The sequence below is a fragment of the Coturnix japonica genome, unplaced genomic scaffold, assembly GCF_054131305.1.
Source record: "Coturnix japonica strain WE unplaced genomic scaffold, WE-NBRP24 Scf053, whole genome shotgun sequence".
Classification (NCBI taxonomy): Eukaryota; Metazoa; Chordata; class Aves; order Galliformes; family Phasianidae; genus Coturnix; species Coturnix japonica.
In genome coordinates, this window is record NW_028188956.1 from 1,541,667 (window position 1) to 1,562,451 (window position 20,785).

General features: G+C 38.8%; 1 protein-coding gene across 14 annotated transcripts in view; it reads right to left on the reverse strand.

Moving 5' to 3' along the window:
* LOC146752058 (rho GTPase-activating protein 32-like) overlaps positions 1 to 20,481 on the reverse strand; it is an 80,747-nt gene extending 60,266 nt beyond the window's left edge. For 11 of the 14 annotated variants that reach the window (XM_085533052.1, XM_085533055.1, XM_085533060.1 and 8 more), the window contains exons 1-2: positions 19,711 to 20,481; positions 379 to 533 (exon numbers count right to left, since the gene is read on the reverse strand). The gene's annotated coding sequence lies outside the window, so the exon portion shown is untranslated. Of the gene's footprint in view, positions 1 to 378; positions 534 to 18,890; positions 18,957 to 19,710 lie in introns of all 14 variants that reach the window. The other 3 variants (XM_085533053.1, XM_085533064.1, XM_085533057.1) reach the window with 3 other exon arrangements.
* Between the last annotated feature and the right edge of the window lie 304 nt (positions 20,482 to 20,785).

The window sequence follows — 20,785 nt, forward strand, 5'->3', positions numbered from 1 at the left end:
TAGGAAATAAAGAAGACTAAGAACAGGGGGGGGGGGGGGAAATGGGAGGAAGAAACTTTTTAAGATAAGGGCAATTCTGGAACACTTAGGGAGAAAAAAAAAAAAAAGCAAAAAAACTAATTATGGTACATATTTTGTTGTTGAATAAGTGAGGTTCTAGAACAGCTTTTCCAATCCAGTATCTTGTCAAAGGAATCTAGTGAAATTAGGCAGCAGCAGTCAGCACTCTTCAACTTAGAAGAGGACCGTTCCAGTCCTTCCCAATAAGTATAAACATTCAAGAATAATGAAAATGTAAAGCGTCTTAATAACATTTATATTTGCTACATTTCAGATTGAAATATATAAAAATAAACTTTGAAAATAAACCGTAGTTACCTGTTTTAATGAAAGGGTGCTTTGCTTGCCTCACTACAACAACATGCTTCTAAATGTATAGCTGTATGGCACTCCAAATCCAAGCTCTGACTTTCTGGTTGGGCTCTTTGATGATGTCCCATGTGTGCACCAGCTACCTAAGTTCGCACAAACCTCTGTGAATCAAAACCACAGAAGTACATACAGCTTTACTTGCATCTCCTTCCCATGCCAAATTCTGCTTACGCCAATGTAACTACATCACGTTCACCAATATATACCAATATACCAACATACTTGTTTTCACAATAAAGTCTCCCTCCCGACCACACAAAACGGAAATTTGAGTTTTACAGTTCACTGTTAGCATTAAAGGACACATTTGCTTTGCAAGAATGCTTGGAATGCGTAAAATACCATTATAAAGAGCGCTGACAACTCGGAACAAGCCAGAAGAGAATTAGTTATGCAAAGAATTCTATCTTACTTTAGCAGAACCTACAGCAAGATTAAGGTTAAGCATGAGCCTAAAAGTTTTTACTAGCAAAAAACTAGAATGGTCAGCACTACGCACATCAATTGCCTGTCCGACGTAACTGATGGTAACCGTGGCTATGCTACATCAGTATTTTCGCTGCCTGAAAAACTTGCAGATCACCTATTTTAAACAACTCTACAGTTCTCAATTTCACACATTCTAGAAAATTATAACATTGCTAGAAAAAAATACATGCTAAGCCATTTCCGGTGTGCTCAGGGCATGGTTCTAGCAGCTGCTTCCAAACCCACAATTCTTTTTCCATTAAAAGTTTGTAAGGATTTTCTGAAACTGAAAATTGATTTCAGAAATGAAAGACAAGAAAAAGAAAAAGAAAATAGACGAACGCTATTTTTATGCAGGATACATAAAAAGAAAGTACTTTTATTTTTTTAAAAGATAGAATGATGCTAAAAGACAGGAGATGGGTATTACACATGAAAATAAATCCCAAAGGTTCTGAAGCTAGTGTATAGTAAAAAAACAATGGGAGCGATATAACTATTTTATCACGCTGGTCTGAACAGTCCCAGCTTTTACCACCTGAGAAATAGCTGAGAAGCTCATTAAATGCTTCTTTTTTTTTTTTTTTTAAACTCAGAGACAATTTTTGCCACAATAATACAACATATTATTTGAATTAAATAAAATACTTTAATTATTCTACAAATTGACCGAAAAAAAAAAATAAAAAATCAAACATCCAAAATCTAACAAGGTAATCCCATTATGAACTTGCCTCCTAGAAAGAAACTGATCTGAATAGGTGAGCTGAACAAGCCAAGAAAGCTAAGGTTCTTGAAAGAAAGTCAGCTAATACTAAAGTGAGGAATAAAGCAAAAAGGTGTTTTGCTTTAGACCCCTTCCCTTCTCAGGTCTTTCCGTCTAATGCCCTAACATCTGTAGTCTTGCTGTTTTAGCGCAGAGCTACTGACACAAGTGCTCTAATAGTGACTTTTTACTAAGTCAGCAGTGAAGTCGTTTCGAAGGGGAAAGAAATGGAAATGACTATATGATAAGAACAGAATGAATTAAAGCCACAAGTGCCTGAAAACTGGGCTGCACAGACAAGAAAGAAAATAAAAAATGAAAAAGATGCAAGAAGGACCAAGAATTTGACCCCATCTACATATTGTAATATGTATTGTAGATATTAGAGCGCGTCCAAAGGAGGGCTACAAAGACAGCAAAGCGTCTGTAGAGTAAGATGTATGAGGAGCAGCTGGGGTCTATGGGTTTTTGTTCATCCAGAGCAGAGAAGGCTGAGCAGCAGCACTGAGCTCCGCTCTCTGGAGACAGCAGCAGGGCCTGAGGGAACTGCATGGAGCTGCGTCAGGGGAAGATCAGGCAGGAATCAAGGGAAGGCTCTGTATCAGAGGGCAGTGGGCATGGAACAGGCTGCTCAGGGCAGTGTGCACAGTCCCAGGCTCATGAAGTTCAAGGAGCATTTGGACATCCTCCTCAGATATAGAGTTTGGGTCCTGTGTGGTGCCAGGAGTTGATCCTTGTGGATCCCTCCCAACATGGGAGATTCCAGGATTCCATGGTGTGATCCCATGAAACCACGCTATTCCACCAAGGCAAAATTAGATGCTTATTCATGCTGTGGTTGAAGATAAAGAATAATTTAACAACTTTTCTGGAGCCACATTGCCTGGAAAAAGCAGATCCCTGCAATGCAGTCATTAGCCAATCAATGATGTATGCTTTAATCCGATACTGACAGAACTGATCTATTCAGACCACATTCCTGCCAAATGATTAATTCTTCTTAATGTCCGTATCCAACCACAAGGAAAGTTTCTTCCAAATGCTATACAATACCAAAAAATGTCAAATAATTCCTACTCCCTTCCAACATTAGGCAAAGTCTCCCATTTCACATACCATAAATAATTCAAGTTTCACTTTGGCACCCTCTTTACGGCTATAACTTTATGGCAAATATTTCATATTTGATACCTTTTAGTTCTTTTTGAAGCCTCCTTTTTTTTTTTTTTTTTTTTTTTTTTTTTTTTTTCCTGGCCACCTTTCCTGTTTTCCATTTTCTCATTAAATTTTCTCAGTTGCTTTCCAGTATAGGAAAACCCAGAATGAAGAAAAGAACATAGTTTCCGGCTCTCTTGTGCAGTTTTCCATCATCTGCAGCAACTTTAGAATACTGGCTCTAAAAAAGTATTACCAGATTAGTACTGTTATAGGATTGAGTTGGAAGAGACATTATTAAAAGGTAATCTAGTCCAACTCCCCTGCAACAAACAGGGACATCTATAGTTTGATCAGGTTGCTCACAGCCTAGTCCAGCCTGACCTTGAATGTCTCCAGGGACAAGGCATCCATCACATATCTGGACAACCTGCACATCTCTACCCTTATCATTTTTCCTTATATCTAATCAAAATCTCCCCTCTTTCAGTTAGAAACTATTTTCCCTTGTCCTATCACAACAGACTTTGCTAAAAGGTATATTCAATTCCTTAAAATAGCAACCCTTTAGATTTTGAAAGGCTGCTATCAGGTCTCTCCAAACCTTCTCCAGGCTGAATAGCCTTAAGTCTCTTGGTTTGCCCTCACAGGGGAGGTATTCCATCCCCTGATTTATTTTTGTTTCTTTCCACTGAACATGCCCCAAAAACTCCACATCTCTACCTCAATGAGGACTCCACATCTGAATGCAGTACTTCAGGTGATGTCTCACCAGCACAAGGCAGAGGGGCAGGATTGCCTTTCTCAACATGCTGGCCATGCCTTTTTTGATGCAGCCCAGGATACGGTCAGTTTTCTGGGCTGCAAGGGCACACTGCTGGCTCAAGTACAGCTTGATATCCATCAGTAAAATCAAGTCCTTTTTGGCAGGACTGTACTCTATTCTTTCATCCCCTAGTTTGCATTGACAGTGAAAGCTGCCACAACCCTAGTGCTAATAGGCTTTGAACCTCATGAGTTTCTCCTTGGCCCACTGTCTGAGACTGTCCAGGCCTCTCTGGATGGAATCCCACCCCTTGGACATGTTGATTGGACCACATAGCTGAATGTCAACTTCTTACTCCATTGATGGCATCACCAATAACAGCATCAAAGAAAGGTTCCGGTACTGATCTCTCAGGGACACCACCCATTACTTACCTACATCCAGACCACCACTCTGCATACAATCTTGCAGACAATTCCTCATCCATTAAACATGTCCACTAATGCAATTGCTCCACCGCAGAAGGCCACTAGGTTAGTCAGGCAGTTGGTGAAGTCATGCTGATTGGCTCATATCACCTCCTCCTTTTCTTCATGCCTTAGTACAGCTTTCAGGAGGATCTGCCCCATGACCTTCCCCAGAAAAGCATCCCCATGCATGCTCCAAAAGAGGTTAACTGCCACTCACTACCAACCAGTGATTACCAAGGCTCGAGTTAGTCAGATTCAGACATTAAATGAATGGCTGAAAGGAAAAAGTGCAACATCTTTTTTCTTTTCCTTCTCCCTTTTATTCTCCTGAACCATGACTGCTGCTTTCTTTCCAATAACAACACTAATCTTCCAAAGGCTCTACTTCCACCTTTTGCTAAAACGATATGAGATCAACATCTCTCTGAGGGCATTTGATGCACTATCCAAACTTGACACTTGTCATCGGCTGGTTATGTTATTCTACTCTTCTAAGCAAAGTTCCAAGTACACACGCAAGCTGTTTACGCCAACTACCAATTCCCCAGTCAATTCCTATTATACTTAACAGCAAAACCAAAACACAAGATGCAATATTTTACACTTAGAAGTTGCTATGATATCCATTTCCTAATTAAAACAATCTCTACTGTCCTTCAACTATCTGATACAAGTATGGCTGATACAATTAGTCTACCAAGTTATTGCATATCCCCATTTAGACTAGCATACAGAGCAATGACAAAGGAATTGTTTAAACAGAGAGATCTTCCTTTCTTTTTAAAGAAAAAAAAAAAAAAGTGTGTAGAACATTTTATTTTCTTCCAAACTTGAAGCTTCTATTAGAAAAATCACATAAGCTCATGGGACCAAATTAAAAACTATCTGTGGTTGAAAACGAACCTGATTCTGTCAACCAGAAAGCCCACAGTTCTTCAGCTGCACTGAGGTTCAACTTTTTTTTTTTTTTAAAACATATAATCCAGTGGCATACTTGGGAAAAAGCCCATTGTTTTAATGGTGGCAAATGTAAAGACAGCCAAAATAAATGATTATACTGCAGCTGATTTTGTGCTTCCAGACAGAAGGACCCCAAGCAAAAACCTAGGAAGCATGTTTGGCAAACAATTTGTAGTTCTAGAGAAATCATGGCATTCACAGTGCAGGACAAGCAGTCTTAGATTATTTCAAGTAAAATACAGCAAAATGTTGGCTTCTGAGTGTGTGGTCAGAACTTACTCTGGTTTGACTGACTGCAAACTTTGTCTTTTGCTGTCAGAGCGGTGCATTGATTCATCTGCTGTTTTAGAACTTCACTGACTAAAGAACAGCATGTTTACTCTGTGATCTATTTGGAATGTTCCCACAAAGATCACTTCTGCTTTCCTTTCTTGCATTGCCCCACAACATCGCCTTACTACCTCAGCAACCATAAGGTACTTGTCATCACCTTCAAGGGCTCACTTCAGCTTATTCCTACCCTGCCTACTACTGTGAACTGCCATCAGATCAGTTTCTTCTTTACATTACCCAGACTGTTATCTCCTCATCTTCTAACTGTACTGTACTAAATGCCATCAGTGCTTTCTCCTATGATTTTTCTGGTACCAGGTAAGACCTTTATGTGAATTCTTTTTAAACTGTCTACAAGTCAGTTGTGTATTTGTACCCATCTACTGTAGCTCAGAATCACAAACAATACAAAAAAAATTATCACCTATGACAATAACACTAAAGAACAAACACAACATCCAGATATATAAAATACATGCTAAATACACATGGCATCGTTATTTCCAGGAATGCATGAAGGTAACGGTTTTTGCTGTGAAGTCCTCACTCTCTTCTTCATCCTTAATAAGCATCAGTTCCGACTTTGACTCAACTGCTGCTAGACATATTTGTCACCTGACTGCCAATAAGGAGTGACCTACCATTCAGTGAGTCACAAAAATTCACTTCCATAGATGACACATATGTGGCAGAAAGAGGGCAGAGAGTGGGGAAAAAAAAAATTAAGGAATGTCTCAATGGCTGAGCTTCCCTTTGGCTCTTGCACAAAAATAAGGAGCTCTCATCATCAATACAGCAGCACAAAGCACAGATGTCCAACCTGAATCTCCCCTGGTGCAACTTCAGGTCATTTTCTCTGGTCCTATCACGAGTTACATGGGAATTTTCACTGGTGGCTTCTTTGAGAATAATCATTCCCGTGATCGGGCTACTTCAGATTTCCTTCACTACTTGCTTTTGAACTTCTCTACCATTTCTTAGTAAGAACAGCATACTCATTTAGAAGGCATCTTTAGAGATCAAATTGTTCAACTGCTTGACCATTTCAAGGCTAAATTAAAACACACAACCGAGGGTGTTATCCAAGTGTCACTTGAATCCTGACAAGCTTGGGGCATCAATCACCTCTAGGAAGTCTATTCCAGTGTTTCATCACCCTCACAGTAAATAACTTTTTCATGATGTCCAGTTTGAACCTCCCCAGGTGCAACTTTGCACTGTTCTCGAGTCCCATTATCCATTCCCAGGGAGTAGAGCCTGAAACCTCCCTCTCTTTTTCCCTTCTCAGGAAGCTGCATGGCAGTGAGGTTGCTCCTGAGTTTTCTGAAAGGTGAGCAAGAGAAGTCTTATGTTTATATGAAGTTTATCAGCTTGGGAAATTCCACACGAAATGTAATCGCTCCCTCGGGGGTACATTCATTTGCAAATACAAACCAGCAACAAAAAATGTTTTTCCTTGCAAATCAAGAACAGACTGTCTTATAATCAATATCCATTTTTAATGAACACTACTGATATACTGAAGCAATGCCATGATAGATCATCATACTGATATACTGAAACAATGCCATGATAGATCAGCATCCGTTTCACAGAAGATTTGTGCCAATACTTGGGATACAACCAATCTCCCTCAGCACCAGTTCATAGCTGTCTTCTTATTGACATCAACAGGTATAAGACAGGATATCAGAAATGTATTCTAGAACAGTGCAGATGAGCCACCTGCTTGTCACTGTCATCTATTAGGTTTAGGTTGTGTGGACATGGCAGATAGCCACGTAAATTTACTGTCAAATTTGGTCAAATGAACTTCACTTTTTTTTTGCTGCAGTCAGGCCACTCTAACTACTATACCAAAGGAAGCTATGACTTCTTACTGACCCCAATTATCGCATTCATTATTCATCAAAGTACACTTTTCATTTGCTTCCCTGGAGAACAGCAGAATATCACTATAAGGATCTTTCAATACAACTTCACCCCCTTAACATACAGAAGGTTTGTCGACAAGTAACAGCTACTCATTCCCCTGAGTAAGGTTCACATTAATAGGACTGGATGGTGAATCATGAGATGGCATTAAATCATGTCTCCTGACTGTATAAATACATCATTTAAGCCCCATCCTAAACCAACAGTTTTAGCGCAGAAACAAACACAGCATACAACTTCAAAGTGAGACAGATATTTTGGAGAAATAACCTATTGAAATCACAAAACAATAAAGACTCCGCACATCTCAAAAGGAACTGCAGTTCAGAACTGGCAAGCTTCATATTTTCTGGAACTAAACAAAATTTGAAGGCATTAGATGTAATGCAAGCTATAATTCAATTCAATTCAGGACACCAACAAGAGATTTTAAGTACTGAAGTTTAGCCAAGAAATACAATCCAGGAGCATTTGAAGCAAGCAGGATTTGGCTGAAACAGTACGACAACACAATTGGTAATAAGTTTGCTTCCAAATCTAGATATCACAAAGTTAAAGCTCCTTCAGATTTATTGCTACTCTATGTCTGAAGACAATTCAGTCTTATAGGTCCTAATGCAACTGTTTAAGGAGATGCTTGATCCCGTGTTTGGCCACGGGACACAACAAGGATGGAAAAACATAACACTACTGTATGATTGTGTTGCTCCCACAGATGTATCTTGGGCACATCTGGATTGCAAAGGTTATAACTAGATCATCTCTCTGCTACTGCTGCATAGCTGCTTCCATAAGGTCAGATTTTAGAATGGTTAATGAATCAACTGGGACTAGAGAATACTTACAGAACTTACATTCAAAGTTAATTTGTATTTACTGTGGTTGTTGTTTATCTAATGTTAGGCCTCCTTCAGATTCTGCTCCCAACAAACGTTTCATGTAATCTAGTACCACTGCATACAGTAGAAGTTAACCACCTTTGCTGAAGGCTATTGATCTATTTGGCTACTTGTAATACAAGAAAAGTAACTTCCTCAGTTGTTATTCTCTTCAGTTCAGATCTGATTAACTCTTTTAAATCATACAGACAGTCCTCCACAGGACTAATTCCTGGTGAAGCCATGCAAACAAGCCATGCCAGCCATTACCACAGCTCAAATGCTACCTGCTGTAATCCATCTTCTTCAGTGAGTCTGAGGGAATACCACTTTCCCCTAGAGTTTCCATCAAAGCTCATTTGCAACTGTGAGTGGGCATAAGCTATTTGTATAATTTTAGTGCAAATAAATACTTAAAACAATTTGCAAGCAAAATATACAGAAATACAAGAGAAAAAACACATAACCTATACCATGCATTAATTTTACATCCAAGCTGAGGGCCTCTTCTTTAGTGAAAGTCAACAGACTGTGCTGATCTACCCCAGCAGAAGATCTGACCCTGTTTTTCTCTCCCATTAAAATTTATGTCAGCATTGCACATCGGAACAAAGCCCCTGAGCACTCAGCTGAAGACACCTGCGCGGTTTCCTTGCTGTAGACAAACATATATGTTTATTTTAAAGAGAAGCTCCTTAGAGACATGCCCTACTGAACCATCTAGCAATAAACACCGTACAGGGGAGAAGCAGGAAAAAGTTGGTTTTTCCTCCCCCGGCTTCCCCCCCACAAGTTTCTGGCAAGTTAATTACAAGCAGTATGACCTCATATTTCTCCTTTTAAACAAATAATAGTAATAATAATAATAATATAATATTATTATTATAAAATATTGGTTCCTTTTTAAGTTTTCATTTGCCAATATTTATGGAATGAACAAGTCAAAACTGGAAAGACTCAAATCCCCGACTGATGTTTACATCTTTCACAACCGATGCACGTTAATAGATGAGAGGCAGAAAGTGTCTCGCTCAGCCCTAGCCAAAATCTTGAGATACTTTATATGTAATCAGTAAGAGTTCATCAGTGGCTGCTTCAGGACCAAAATGACAGTTAATATACATTTCTAATATTTATCTTACCATTCTCAATTCAGTAGCATTGCTTACATATAAAATACCTCATAGTGAGGCACATGGTGAAATCAGCTTAACCCATATGTTATAAACTAGACATTATTATTAGTTAAAAACTGCCTGAAACCATTGCGTATTAATGATGGAAAAGCATTTACTCTAAGAGAATAAAGGATTATTGTGCAAACACTAGACGACTAATTACATAATGTACCTTTACAAAATTACATAATATGGGTGCAGCATGATTCTCTGTGTTCTGTTTGAAAAATAGATTGTTTAATAACCCACCAAAGCTATCTGTAAACCAAGGAAACAATAGAGCAGATGTTGACTGTTGTCTTGTGCCTCACAGACATAATTAAACACAATGAAACACTCATGCACCCGGATAACAGAGGACAAACAAACACAAAAATGGTACTCTATGAACATAAACCTTCTCTACTGGGTGCCTGCCTTATATTAATCCTTGCCTTTTAAAACAGCGATGAAAACGGAAAAGAAAATATTTATCCCTCTTCAGACCACACCAACTACAAAGAATTCCCCTCTGTGGTAGCTCTAACTTTTTTGAGACTGATTCCCACATTGCTGACTTTCAGGGAGCCAAGAAACACTTCTTCTACTGTAGCAAAACTAAGACAGTGCAGTCACATTCCCTTTAAGCAAAAGCTACGTGAATCAAAGATTCTGAATAATCTAAATAGACTGAAAACACTGTGCCTGCTGTGTAACACAAGATCTCAAGATTCCCCTGGAAAGCTACTTTTCCTTTAACTGCAAAATACTATACCCGTAATTATTTCCAACTTTTTTTCCCCCCATGCTCTTTGTCAAACAATACTGGACAGACCAGTTGCCATAAACATAAAAGTGATTAATTTCTAGGATAGCATCCCGTCAGCACTGCTTAAACACCAGCCCATACCAGAATTTTGAGAAGGTGTTGTTTGGATTTGTTTTTAAACATTCCCCTTAATCCATATATCTATCAACTCTAAGACATTTCTTCTTTAGTAATATCAATACCGAACCACCATTTGAAAATAATCATTATGCGAATAAATACAAAACTGAGTACACATTTCTGCAGTAACTATCAGGAAACAAAGTTTTGCAATAGAAGAACTTGAAAATTAATACTCATATTCACAACAAAATAACATGGAAGCATGTATTTACTAATAAGACAAATTATCCCAATTTAAAATAAAACAAATGCTTTTGTGTTATTACATTTTTTTCCTTTGGATAACAGGTATAAAATTGCTTTGTTTACTACAAATGCATAATTTGTCTTCACATTTTACTCAGTTGTGTCTAAGAAAGAAGGCAATATAATGTGATCTGCATCTCTTTACGTTAATAAAACCATGCTAAACTCCACAGACAACACCATAAAGCATAAATACCAAATGGAAAACAAATGGAAGCATAATGCCACTGTGAAGCAAACCAATCAACCCTAAAACAGCTGAGATAGATCTCATCCAGTACTCATTCATTCATCCTTTATAGAAAAGAAATGAAAATATTCCTGAGTGAATCAGATTAAACAAACAAACAAAAAACCCTCAGCGGCTCTGGAAGACTGTAAAGCTCTAAATTCTTTTGATTTATGAAGGCAGCATCTACTGCACTGAGCAAAACAACTCAGCATGCCGGGACCCTTTTCCCTGAAATTCCTTTATTAACACAACCTGGCTCTGCCAGTGAACAAAAGCAGTGGTGCGGTGTGTATAAATCATTAATACTATGCTGTGCAATGGCTGAGTTTCCTGTGTGAGTTGGAAAGCCTTCCTGCACAACAGGGATTTTGGGCTTGGAATTGGCTGCTATGAAATGTACTTCATCATTCTTTGCGCTTGACGCTTCCCAATAGCTTTCTACTTTTCCTTTCACTTTTCTCCCCCAAGCCCAGCAACTGCAATAGAAATTTATTGAATTTCATGTCTGCAAAGAAAGGAAGAGAAGAAAGAAAGAACCAGGCCAGCCCATTTAAAAATAGGATGTGTTCAAATAAAATCTACTGCTAATGAACAAAATCTGAATGTTTCACATGTTTAATTTCCTGAGAAGGAAACAACTGAAGATGTGGTTAACCTTAAAAAAAATAATTTTAACAAATCAACTAGCACTGAAAAGGCCACAAGAACTCCCTAAAGGAAGTTATTTTCCAGCAGAACACTAGAGCAGCCAGAAAGAAGGGTGATGTGTATGCACAGGGAACTAGAGTTAACCACATCAGCGCTTGTACTTTGGGTGTACCAAAAGCCTTTCCAAGAAGCAACAGGTAATTGAGTGCATGTGGGGAAAAACCTGGTGTTCTGAGTGGAGATGGAGGAGATGGCAGCAAAAGGAGGAAATAAAAAAGCAAGAAACCCAACAACATCAAAATCCATCTCCACCAAAAAGCAACCAGCTCTTGGAACTGTAATTGCAGGACTGAATTTGGAGCGGTTACTCATCTTGCCTGCAAAGCACATATGAGATTACAAAAAAAGTTGAATGTTTTCTCTAACTTTATTTGATGGAAATGAAATAGCAAGTTGTCTGTATACAACACTCTGCACTGAAATATTCCCTGTAGGGTCACTCATAGAAAAATCCAAGAGAAAAATGATAAAAATGGCCAAGAGAGCAATGCTGAAAAAAGTCTCACAGCACATGCTCCCCATCAGAAAGACATGGGGCACATTATAAAGGTAACTGCGGATACAATCAGTCCTGTGACTAGGCCAGAGCACAATTCCCTATATATCAAGCATTAGCACCACAGAGAAACAAGTTTACTGCCATCTAAATGGTCAATATTTAAGACACTGGGAACGCAGTTTTGCAAATCCAAATGTGCTAAAGTCAGAACAGGGAAACATTCCAGAATGCCATTTTGCACTTCTGCTGCTATCCAGCAGACTAAAGATTACAAGAGTAAGCCTGCAATGCATGCAGAAGTCCCCCTGCATTACACAATAATGACATTCTGAACGGAAATAAATGAAGCCCCTGCAGTGCTATTCTGTCAGCTTTTGAAAGTAAATAACTTAGCTTCTGACAAGAGAGACATTTTTTTCCTCCTCCTGCCATAGAGCATTAATTGAGCTATGCAGCCACGTAACATCCCAGAGAGGACGACTAATACATGACAAGGAAAAAAGCTTAAGAAAGAATGGGACACCCATAGAATATATGGGCTGACCGACTTCTTTTCACCCCAACATTTTTTTCCCCAGATTCTGCTTTAACAACATCATAATCTCTGGTAAACTTTAACAGTTTTTTCATTATCTTGCTCCATAATTCTTACTGAAACATTTCAAATGAGTATTTTAAATTCACACCGTCTTACGAAAGACAGCATCGTTATGAAAATTGAACATTTTATGACTTAATCTCACTCCCTGTTTTAAAGGGAAGAAACTTCCATGCCCATTGTTAATTCCTATAACTACATAATTTAAAGAACTCTTACTTGCCACTGTAGAGAAAACTGAAAAAAGAACAGGTGATCAGAAGCAAAACCAAGGCAGCAGCCTTCCACACTACATAGCAGTAATAAATGTTACTGTAATTCAATAAGCAGGTTGAGGAAATGCATATTGTAACTATAAGCATAAACACACCTCATACAAACACATGAGATACTGTTAAATTCATGTAATTATAAAGCAAAAAATATTCAGGACATTACAAGATGGGAAGACCAACAATTTTTAGAATATTTAGATACAAAAGGTCAAAAGTTAAATTTAATAATGGCCTAAGATGGAAGTGCTTGCATTCTTATTCATGAGAAACAGTTATCATGTTCAGAGGCTGTTGTGAAGCAGCACAGTCTCCTTCCATATCGGGAAGAGGCAGAGGGAGAATCAGTGAACAAAAAATAATTCACTGAACGCTTTAGTTCTTACTACAGTGTCTAATTTTGATTCTGAGTGTGTTCAACACAACAAGAAAGAGCAGGATCAAAACACAGCGAGATCTCTCCACAGCTGGAGCCTGCTATAGTGCAAAAGACCAAAGGCCCAGCTACAACTAGGCAGGGCACTATAGACATTAGCTATGCTATTTTCTCTAATTAAATTCACTGGGTTGCAGCACTGATGGAGCAGGAAGGGAGGCAAGACATAACATGAGCCAATGGTGCTGCACCGGGCAACTCAGGGGGAAAGGAGCAACGCCAGCAGAATGACAGGAGTTCCTCTGGAGAGCCCCTGTACCACACATCACACTTTAGAACTGATAAATCAATCACACATACACTTTTAAAAGGCAGAAAAGCTTGAAGGATTCCTGGAGGGTGTTGACTTCTTTCCACTAGCATTATTGTAACCCTATAAAGCAAGGCCATCAATTCCAGTGCCACAAGTTACCACTTCCTGTCATTTATACCACCTACTGAAGACATCAAAACTATTTTGAACAGAATTAATATTAACACGATGGCAGCATTCATTTACCGGATCCAGAAATTTAAACATAGGAAAAGGAAACCAAAAAGCTTCATAGTATTGCATAGCTATGCATTTACCAGTTGTTATGAGACAAGCCCCATTTAGAAAACTAATACAACAACACTTGCCCAAAATGAAACACCGCCGCACTTTCTTTCCCCACCTTGGAAAATAATCACGAGACACACATTCAGCTGATAGCAACAAACAAGACCACTTACGAGCAGCTGACAGAACACACAGCCCAGTCACCGCTCCGCAGCCCGATCCAAGGAGCCCCGCTACACAGCAGGGATGACAACCAGAACTATTCACCTGCCTCTGCCACGTGGGAGCTCCTTCCCAACTGCTCTTACAGTTGTATTCAAAAGCAGCAAGCAACCTCCTCAGCCGGTGTCTTTTGTCCTCTAGTTTTTAAAGAGGTGGGTACTTAACTAAAGCACTTCCTCTGGCTGTAGTGAGGAGAGTGACCTTGTGTGACAATACCCAAACTAGCTTTTGTTCAGAATGAGAACACAGCACTTGCTCTCAGACACTTCTCATTAGCCTCTGTGAAACAAGGGAACGGCTCTTGTGAGACTGAAGATCTGAAAACATTGAGATCTCTTGGATCAGAGGAGCCTCCCCACACACATGCCAGCTTACAAGTTGGCCGGTAAAACCCAAACGATCTTATTTAATCTAATTAAGACAAACAGCACATCAAGACAATCTGACTCCTGCATTAACAGTGCTTAGAGATGCCACTGTTCCTCTCCCACCTTTCGAAGCCTGTTTCATTCAAACGCTGGCATTCCCAAAGAATGCCACAGTGCCCCCTTAGGTGCAGACACATCCACGTGAGGTTGTTCCTAGCACAGTAATATCTTTCGTTGCTGTTGTTTTAACAGACAATCATTTATCTGACAAAGTACAGATTTTTACCCTATACATATGAATAAATAAGCACGACGTTCCTCTTGGGGCAGCACACTGGTTAAATGAATCAGAAAGCCCTGAAAAGATTGCCTACCCCCAGCCCATCAGCTACTGGACAATTATTCAAGGCCCAGCTGTAAGGAAAAACAGATGGTGAGTGAGCATTAGTAATGTGGACGTCTTTTCACTCATGCAGTCATAAGCAGAGGTTGTATGTTCTCACATGAAAGGAAAAAAAAAAAACTTGCAATGGCTCCAATTTGGAAGCAAACAGATGCCTTAAATTTTTCACATACTTAAGACAGATTAACAGAATTTACAGGAGAGATCCAGTAAGCAAATAATATTAAGTGAACTAGGTGAAAAAAAGCAGCATATGCACTATACGTTCGAACAGTGACATCAGGAACCATCCGCTGCTGCATGCAACGAATGTAGCTGGTCCTTTAAAGGCTCACTAAAGTACAGCACACCAAAGATGCACGCACAGAACTGTAACTGCAATGGTGGCATTCAGCAGCTGATGTGCCCGTCTGTAAAAATGGCAAACTGTATCCAGAGATTGTTCATCCATTTTAATTCTTGCTGCAATTTTAGCACAAAGATAATCTGTTCTAATCCTTTTTCCATTATTGACACTATTGACTACATCAATTGAAAAATGCTATCAAATAAATCAACATTGAATTAAGCCATGAAGAAAGAATGTGATAAGAAGTCCTTCAGATTCCTATAAATCATCAGATCCAGAAGCATGACATGAGTAACTGAGTGGGGAATTCAGCTTTTCTCTGTAGTCGTAATGCTTAAGGCCCAAATAAAATTACACTAATTTACCATGTAAGCACTAATGGAATAACTGGGGTAGAGATGGAGACTTTGTTGGGCTTAGTTTTGTTTTCATGGTGGATTTTTTATATCATTGATATGAGAGCTGTACCGTGAATCACTTTCTTGTTAAAGACAGAAAAGGTTGATATTGAAGTTTCAGTTCAATTGTTTTCGATCTATGAACGTCCACTATGAGCAATTGCTCCATTTAAAAGGAATTACCCTTTGTACAAACCGCTTCACTATTTAAAATAAACCACATGTATCATCATTAAGCAGAAAAAAAATTACCATTTTTAAAATAATGACAGCCACACCGCACACTGATATGGAACACTATGTGATGTTTCTAAAAACACACGTTATTGGTACTTTATCCTGAAACTACCAGCTCAATAATCCTATTCTCTGGTAAACATATGCCATGGAGAAATATAAGTTAACTCAACTACACCTCCATTAATATACCCTAAATCTCAATTTACAGGCAAAGTTTTGCTGCAAAAATTCCTTTGCGCTGGCATTTGATATAAGCTTGAGATCAGCGCAAGAATTCCTTTCGCTGGTGTGTCTCATTAAGGAGGAGATGATAAAATGGATCAATTTAGCATCTTCTAATGCTGTACAATATTATAAAATTATAGGGTACACCACAAATCTGAGCTCCTTTTCACTGCGCCTTTAAATATTGGCATTGGGTAAAATGCTAAGCCAAATGCACCTATACTTTCCCCAGTCATCCCTGCCTTTAAAATGACAAGAAAAACAACTAAATTCTATTCTCCTCCTGTTCACTGCTGCCACTGACACAGTCATTTGAGTCTGAAATAACTGAAACTCTTAAGGTTTCTGAAGTTGGGACTTTAAGATGCTTCTTAGTTATTTCAGACAATTTTAAGTAGCTTAACCAAGTCGGAAACATCCTTCAGGTTTTATTGGCTTTTTCAAATGAATATTTTATTGGCAGTTAACTCAGAATGTGAACTAGGCCTCGATACTTCATTTATTTTCAACTTCATTATCAACAGTTAAGCTTTGAATGTCTTGAGTGAACTGCACAAACCGCTCTTAAAAATAAATATCAATTCAGACATCTCTTAAAACATTATGCAGAGATGTAATCTGGAAGATATCAGGGCAAACACAGTTTTTAACACCAGACAAAGTAATAAAGCACTTCTGTGGGTAAACTGTGGAGAAGAGTTTATTTGTTTATATTAAAGAGACTGCCACAGTAGTGTTAGTTCTGCAAATAAATAATGGTCAACATTAAATAGATACCAACACATTTGTTTGTTTCCCCCCTCTCAAACGATTAATGCATGTCCCCAGAACACAGCCATCCTTGTGGCAACAGACGTATGTACAGTGAGGACTGGTGTGCCCATCTTGATTTAAGGATGTAACACCTCAGTCTTGCACAAAAGACACATCTCCTATTACAAAACTTCAATAGACCAGAACACTAACAAATTTTGCAGATCCACTCAAAAACTGAATCTATGAGAAACCCTGTTTTCTAAATAGACACTAGAGGTTAACAACAGGGAGCCCTGCTGAAATAAAGATGCCTGACTTCATTTTAACTGAGGTGCAAGCGAGCAGATGTATCTGAAGTGTAATTTGGGGAGAAAAAAAAATAAAAAAATTTGACTGAATGGGTTTCACAGAAGGTCTGTATAGCACTGCTGATGGAGCCCACAGGTAGAGGGGAATCACTGATTATGAAGTTGCTAGGGTACCAAGCTTTCAGGGTACCAGGAGTTAAGATCAATAGATAACTTCACAGCAGTGAGAAAAAACACTCACTGAAATAGTTACACGTTCACTATACAAATAAAATGTATAGTGATATTTTTGTTTCAAGCAGGAGGGGGTAAAAATAGATTGTCATGGTAAAAGTTTTTTCATGTTTTTACAAAAATATGGAACACTTTTTATCCTTACCTCTTTAAAGCGAAATCTATGTAAGATCTTACATTCAGGTAAAGTAAGCTCTAGTTCTGATGAAATACTACATCAAATACATAAAATAACTATGAAATACATTAAATAATAAATCACATCTGAGTTAAGATGATAATTATGTGACTTTCTAGGAACCCAGGAGAAGTGAATGCCATCAGCTATCAAAAGGAGCAACAAGCACAGCATTTTGATCCTGGCACAATTATCAGCAGGAGTTCAGGTGAATTTCTAAAACGTCTAATTGTGATTAGTCCAGGTTGAATGTTTCTGAATTGACAATGGGATTATGCAGACAAGAAAGCCAGTACTTTAATAAAAAAATTACTTTCAGCGTAGCAGTTAATCCACTTAAAGAGTTAAAAATTATCGTGTAGATAGAGCACTTTGTAAAAGTGCATTAGCAATCACTTCTCATCTTTCTCTCAAATGGAATGGATGGAATTGAATTCACTATTTTAGAGGAATCATTATGGTTGCACAGTTTCTTAAACCTTAAAGCAGTACCACACCAGAGACATGTTTGCATAATGATACTGCAATAGCTCACACAGGAAGATTATTACAGCACCCAACCTCATTGTTGGGTTATCTCATATCAGCTCCTTGTGTGGCCATGTTGACCTCTCACCTTCATTCACGTTTTTCCTTTCAAAAGCCACATCAAACATTCCAACAACGTTCACAATGCTGTTTGGCAAACTCAGAGGAACAATCCCAGCAAAATACAGGAGCCCATTCTGTATGCAACCAGTAAGCACGAGTCCCGCTGCACCATTAAAGCTGATCTATGTCATTTCCAAAATGTATCCAGAACACAGAACATACGATTTAAAATAAATAAATAAAAATGCAAGTATTCAGTACATTACATTCTATATATCTCCTGTAAATTTTAATTGCGAACATACCCCTTTCCCACATATATGGATATATGCAATAACCTTTTATTATACACACCAAGGAGCAAGTCAGAAATGGTTTATACTGCACTACTGAAGAAAAAAAAAAAGCTAAAAAAGGGTTCATACCCCCAAATATTTGAGTTCTGTTCTATCAGCAGTATCAGAAAGCACAGATGGCAGAAGAACAAAAGCTTTACATCAATTTCAATTAATCCTTAGGAAAGAAAGACATACCATAAAGAAATCATGTAAAGAACAAAACAAAAAAAGTCTTCAGAGCATTTGTAAATACAGAAATAAAGTTAGAGACTGCCTCACAGAACTCAACATGCATATAAACTACTGTAATGGAAGTTGGAAGGGCTCACAGGCATTTCTTGCAGTGAGAAATATATTTATTTTCCTCAAGTTTCAACAGAAAGTAACAGGAAAAAAAAAACCCACCCCAAACAAACAACAACCAGGATTCATCATTTTTGCTTGAAAACATATCTGTGCTGACTCTCCACACCTACCAGATGACTCCCTTTAACCGAGACTGCCGTTGTGGAGAAGCAGCATACAATGAGGATCCCAAACTCCTAGTTTAAATAATAATGTGGTATTATGACATCAAATAAATAGCGTGGTAACAGAGAGCTGTTAACAACTGGTAAGCAATTGGGGGGAGGGGGAGGGGTGAGAATACTTTAAAAAAAACAAAACCAAAAACCAAATTTGATATCAAATGAATTTAAAAAAGAAATATCTTATAAATCTTTAAGAAATCGGTATCCTTTTTCTGATTTCAAAACATGTTTCTGAACCCATTCTGGTACACTTGGTGACAGAAGTATTTTAATTCTGCACAGACACAGCTTTCTGTATATTATTTTAATAACTAAAATCAGCTTGATTTCAATCAGCAGCATGTTTCAACGCAGACTTAAAATTTCTGGCTTCAAAGAAGGCTTAAACAAAATTGCCATCGGGCACATTTACATTAGAAGTATAATTTATGCCTGCAAGTGAAAAAAAAAAGAGCAGTCCTTTATGGCTGAAACTCTGCTACAGTATCCACGAGAAATGCAGTCGGAGTACCGTGTTAAAAGCCTACAAACAGCATCAATAAGGACATTGCAAAAAATAATAATAAAGATATGCAGAGGCTTGAGTCTCTATTAAAACATTTTCTGATCCCTTTCCCCATTCCTAAGTGCAAGCACGACATTCACTCCACACAGTGGGAGACATTTATACAGTCGATCCACACAAAAAATAGCTTCACGATTACAAATCCCCCGAACGATGCTGACAAAGCAGGCACTATAGGAAAAGAAAGTTGAGCAAACTTACCTGCTGTAAGTACATAAAAGTCAAGGCACAGGAGAGCTGGGGACACATGCCCACGTTCGGCAGTGCCACGCAGGTTGCACCCGTAAGGGGATGCTGCATGGTGTTGCTCTGAAGTCTACGTAGAACAAGTGAGGGGGCTTGCATGCAAGTACGTTTGCCCTATCTTGTCACTACAGTTTTTTTTCCTTCTGATTATTTAAGTAAGGAAACAGTCTTTCTTCACTGCCTTTCTCTTCCCCAGCGCTAGATCCCTACATTCATTTGTCAGCTAAGGCAACTTGGTAGATTTAAACTACGGATTTTTAACAGAGAGCAAAAAAAGAAGACACAGCCTGCAGCCTATTGATGAGCAAATGGAACTTCCTCAATGACAGAGAGCTGAAGCTTGTCTCACAACAGTAGCTGCTGACTAGTAGAGAGCGAGATTGACTCGGGGAGGCTCGGTCGGCTGGTGCTGATGCTGCACAGCTTCTCATTTGTCAAATGGGTCCTAGGGCAGGGTCTTTACCACTCACCAAAATTCAAATACTGCATTTTAAAAATCCCCGGAGAGGATAGAGAAGGAGAGAAAGTGAACACGCTGCATCGCAGGCAGCCATGAGATCTGGGCAATTAATGTCACTGCCCAGCTGGGACCAGGCGCCTGTTAGGATTCCACGCGCACACAAACACACTCGCACACATTTTTTCTCCCAGGACCCACACCTGACAGAAAAAGGGCTTTCCCCTTCCAAGAACAGAAGTGAGAGGCACAAAACGGGAAAGGGAGAGAACCTTGGCTAGTCATGAGGATTCCAGCAAATATACAGGACAATCAGTAAATGAGCTCCTTTTTAAATATCCATTAATTTTATATCTACTTGTCATTTACCACCTCGTTTCCTAGAGAAACCTATGGAAGCGTTACAGAGAAGGCAAACTATCGGTGTAACCACTGCAGCAGAATCACTGGGAATGAACAAAATGCTGTGGCACGCTGTCTCTCACCGAGGGGGAGGGGAGGGCAGCAGGCGTGGATAAAGACTGTATCTTAAAACTGGTCTAAACCCCATCTCATCTACAATTACAAATTTAT